The following is a 5,461-nucleotide window of genomic DNA, read 5'->3' as shown; positions in this document are numbered from 1 at the left end:
GGATTCATTCAACAGATACAAGGATGATTTCACATTTGCAAGTCAATCAATATAATACACCATATAAACAAAAGTGAAAATCATGATCATACCTATATATGCAGAGAAAGCATTTGACAAGGTCAAGCACCCAATCATTATGCTAATTCTCAACAAAAAGAAAATTGAAGGAACATTTCTCAACAAAGTGAAGGCCATTTATCACAAGTCTATGGCAAATATTTTACTCAAATGAGTAAAACCTGAAACCTTTCCTCTAAGATCTGACATGAGACAAGTTTGCCCCCTCTTGCCACTACTATTCAATATAGTACTAGAAGTACTAGAGTACTAGTTAGATGTACTATAACAATGAAGCTAGAAAAATATTAAAAGTGCATTGGTGGTGGGAATGTTTCACTGGTGAAAGGGGGTGTCTTGTTTATGACTGAAACCCAACTATAATCATGCTTGTAAAAATAGTGCTTAAATATAAATTTTATAAAAAAAATAAGAAGTAATAACAAAGAAAAAATAAAAGTACATCCAAGGAAAGGAAGAAATTAACTTTTTTGTCTTTTCTTTTATTTCTTGAAGCGATTTTTATCTTCTACATATTTTAGCCATATTTTTAAATTAAAGAATGCAAGTATGTTAAAGAACTTACCACATTTTAATGAATATGATGGGTTTCTGAAATAAGTGATTTCAATACGTTTTTGGCATGTATTATTGTAATTTTGATACAAAAGTTCAAGAATATGTGATGCTTTCTTAATTAATTCACGAAGAAAAATATAAAAGAATAAATTAAAGTGCTGAAGCCTTTAGGGATCCTATGAATATAAGAAAGAAGTTGCATTGTGACCTCATGCTGAGTGACCAGGTATTTTCACTCACTCCAGGAATTTCAACTTTCTCAGAACAGATAATTTATCACAGCAGATAAATTGCTAGGGACAAATCATCTGTAGCAATATGCCCTAACTGAATATTCAATTATATGCAAATTATCATAATACTGAAGAATAAATAATAATAATAACTCTCTGTAGGCACTAAATATCTATCCTTATAACCAATCTAAATGGTAGTGATAGTAACAAAAACAGGTACTGTTATCCTAACATGTGGAATCAAAGTAAGTGACAGACTAACAATAAAATCAGTTATAGACCCAAGCATTTATTTCACTATTTTCAAATGATTCACTTTTTATTTTTTAATTTAATCTCCTAACTTACATTTCGTAATCAGTTTTCTGAAGTGCTAATTGAATAAGGATCTATAGCACATCATTCACTTTAAAATATTTCAACTCAGGGGCTGGCGAGGTGGCGCTAGAGGTAAGGTGTCTGCTTTGCAAGTGTTAGCCAAGGAAGGACCGCGATTCGATCCCTGGGCATCCCATATGGTCCCCCCCAAGCCAGGGGCAATTTCTGAGCCCTTAGCCAGGAGTAATCCCTGAGCATCAAATGGATGTGGCCCGAAAAAACAAACAAACAAAAAATTTCAACTCAATTCTGAACTGAGTGCAATCCTATTTAATTAAATATCAACTGTACATAGTTTTTATTTTAAAGTATAATTTACCCAAATTTTAAACATAATTACTTTTAAATTATTTAACTAACTTTTATAATTAATTTAGCCATGCTATATATAAGTTGTGCATGTCCAGTAATAAGCATGTGCTTATTTATGTTATAGCTCACAATGAAATTAATGAAATATATTTAAAATAGTTTACAGAATATACTATATTATATTATACTATACTATATAAATAAATTTTCTTTCTATTTTCTTTACTTATATTTTTTAATTTTGTAGACTTCTAGTACAGTATAATGTAATGAGGAGACTCAAGATTTTATATAGATGAACAAGGGCATTTTTATTATTTATATATGATTGTGAATATTAAGGAAATATAAATATAGAATTAAATTATTATAGGATTAATCCTATAACATAGGATTAAATTATAGTAGATCCTGAAAATATGAAATTATGGAGTGAATGTTCCTAATTCTCCTAGGCTATGATTTATATATAGAAGCAATTATCAAAAATAGACAAGATTTAAAGTACAGTTAAGATTCTATAAAGATTGGCAAATATATAAAAGTTTACCTTAAATATGATATATTACACTGTTGAAAATAAACAGCAAATTGAAGTTTGAAACACTGATTTAAAATTGCAAATTTAGGGCCCGGAGAGATAGCACAGCGGCGTTTGCCTTGCAAGCAGCCGATCCAAGACCAAAGGTGGTTGGTTCGAATCCCGGTGTCCCATATGGTCCCCCGTGCCTGCCAGGAGCTATTTCTGAGCAGATAGCCAGGAGTAACCCCTGAGCACCGCCGGGTGTGGCCCAAAAACAAACAAAAAAAAATTGCAAATTTATTTTTGAAAATTTTGTGACATTTTATACATTTATATGTAGAACTTTCTTAAAACAATAGTATAGGTGATAAATTTTTTCATGTTCTTTATATGTGAGTGATAATTTTTTGATTTCAATGTTCTGTATACTTATTTTAATAATTTGTGTAAAATTTTAATAATTGTGTTTTTTAGATTAATCAACAACCATTCAAGTTACATATCCTATGACTAAGCAATGTACAATAATGTATAGAAGTAATTTATTATAATTACTTTATATTTAAAATGTAAGTGTACCAAGCAAATTTAGTGTCATATTAATTTCAAAGTGACAGAGTATAGTCAATTCTTTCTTGAAACATTTAATTTTTTATCCTATATTTCATCTATAATGAATAATTAATCAAACTGTCAGAATCTACTTAAAGAACTTTAGATTATAGTAAGCTCAAAATATTTCACTGAATACATGCACAGACAGCAACAAGGTGTAGAAATGGACATTTTCCAAGATATTTTATGTAGCAATAGTTTAGATATATTTGTGTACTGTATTTTATGCTGTGCAATGTTAAGCAAAATTAAAATTTTAGTCAAATTACTTACTATATAAACATTTTATGTGTGTAAAGTATTAGTGACTGTTTTCATAATATGGGAGATGAAGAAAGATATCAAATTAGGAGAGTGAGTGATATTTGAAAAAAAATGATCACTCATTTTTCTTACTTAATTTCATCTTGAGAAAAAGTACAAATTATAAAAATGCACTTACCTTCCAGAAGGCCAGCTAGGTCTGATCGCTGATTCCACATATGGTCCCCAAACACCACAAGAGTCAGGATTCAATCTTACTCAAAGTATAGTGTGGCCCCTACATAAAACAAGCAAACAAATAAATAATCTGTTCTGTTTAAATATATGCCTACTAGCAGAAAAAGAAAGATAACAGGAAATATAGAATGTTCAATTGTCCTGAAATGCAATTTAGTGAAGCTTAGAAGGAATGACCTTTAGTGTGAAGAGAAAGACTATTCTTTTTCAACTATTCCATCTTCTTACAAGTGTGACTCATTCTCCCTTTTAATATAGTTCATATGACTGAATTATATAAAGTATCTACATGATTCTAAATTTTTTCATTCAGAACTTTTGAAGTTTTTTTTTTAATTTGAAAATTGCACAATAATTTTGACTAAATGAGCCAGCTGTTCTTACACTTACATATTACTGGTCAAAATTTGATTAAAGTTGCAATCCATGAGAAAACAAACACAGACAGATTCAAAAAATATTAATGTAAACTGTAAATGTATATGTAAACACTTTTAAAAATAGTAAAATTATAAAAGAAAACAGAAAATAGTGCACTATGATCATTGGGTTGCTTTTTAGGAAAATTAAAATATCCTGAAATTACAGAATTATGATTTATATGTTTGACAGATAATTTACTAATTTATTAATTCCATCAAATATCTACTTTTTTATTTTATGCCACACCCAGAGACACTCAAGATTCCATAGACAGTCAGAGGTTACTCCTAGCTAGCTACTTAGAAATTGTACCTAGAAGACTCAGGGAATCATATGCGATGTGAGGGTTTGAACCCAGGTTGGCTACATGAAAGGCAAATTCCCTATCTGCTGTGCTATCATTCCTGCTCCCAAATACCTCTTTATAACTCTATTACTGTAGCTATTCAAATTCCACTGATAAAAATGATTCTGTAATAATATAACATAACTACAACTCAGATATATAAAACAACTATTAAAATGTCTGTATAAACATCATGTTTAAAAAATAGAATAAATATATTAACTCAGGAAAAATTGAAATGTTTGACCACAAAAATAAAAAAAATCCTACTAATATTTTCTATTCTTCATTTTTTCTAATTCTATAATATTCTAAATAACTATTGATATTTTGTAAATTATTTCTGCCTTATTCTATTAACAGACTATATAATAGAGACATGTGTTTCCTGATAAGAATGAATAGTTTCAGTGTTGGAGAGATAAGCGCCAAAGCCTGCATGCAGGTGGCCATATTCTAGCCAGGAAGTCACCAGTGTTTCTAGTGGGTAAGGACAGAGACCTGATTGGCCCAGCTGCATGATGACCAGACTAGAGGATGTCCTACCAGAGCCGCCTGAGCCAGATTGTCAGTTTACCACACTGGCTTACTGAGTTTCTATCGTGATCTGAGGAATGAATATGGAGCTGGCTCAGGCCTGGACCCTGCCTGGGGCTTGTGTGTTCCAACAGCCTTCCCCAAGGAGAGAGAAGCAGGCCTCAGTAGTGACATTATGTGAAAAAGCTTTGCAAACCAGTCTCACGTTCTTGAGACCAGTCTTGAGTACTAGAGTGAGGGAAGGCTCCCCTCCTCCAGCAATGATGCCCCAAACCAGGGCTGCATAGCTATTGCAGCTGTAAGGACTGGCTCACCAATTCATACCATAGACTGATGGAGCAGAAACTATTGTAACCCATTAATCTGCAAAGAGCACCTGTGTCTGCAAAATGAGTGACTGGTCGCAAGAGCAGACACCAAGAGTCATATTCTTCACTGGGGACCTAGATGAAAAATGCTGCTTCAGATAAGTGCCTTAGGCAGTGTATAACTTTTTTTTTAAAATATGGAACACCACAAATTTGGGTGTTATCCTTGAGCAGGGACCATGTTAATCTTCTCTGTATAGTTCCAATTTTAGTATATGTGCTGCCTAAGTGAGCACAACCACTATATAAACTTAACACACACACACACACACACACACACACACACACACACACACACACACACACACCTTGTTCTTACAGAGTTATAAACCTATGTGCCAACAGACAGAGTCCATCCTGGACTCCAGAATACTTGAAGCCATTGTTCGAAATTCAGCATTAGCAGGTTTTAATGGGTTGGAGCCAGAGAGATAGTACAGCAGTAGGGCATTTGTCTTACATGCTGCCTACCGGGTTCAATCCCCGATATCCCATATGATCTCCTGAGCCTGCCAGGAGCTATTTTTGAAGCACAGACCCACGAGTAATTCCTGAGCTCTACTGGATGTGGCCCAAACAAAAA

The 5,461-nt window shown here is 32.6% G+C and overlaps 1 non-coding gene across 1 annotated transcript; it reads right to left on the bottom strand.

The window, feature by feature from the left end:
- Positions 1-5,009: 5,009 nt before the first annotated feature.
- On the bottom strand, positions 5,010-5,114 carry LOC126027848 (U6 spliceosomal RNA). The gene has a single exon (XR_007502338.1). It is a non-coding gene; the product is annotated as a U6 spliceosomal RNA (small nuclear RNA).
- Positions 5,115-5,461: the final 347 nt, after the last annotated feature.

This window comes from Suncus etruscus, chromosome 1 (assembly GCF_024139225.1).
Source record: "Suncus etruscus isolate mSunEtr1 chromosome 1, mSunEtr1.pri.cur, whole genome shotgun sequence".
NCBI classification, from domain to species: domain Eukaryota; kingdom Metazoa; phylum Chordata; class Mammalia; order Eulipotyphla; family Soricidae; genus Suncus; species Suncus etruscus.
Note: the sequence above shows the minus strand (reverse complement) of the source record. Positions and strands in the feature narration are given on the sequence as shown.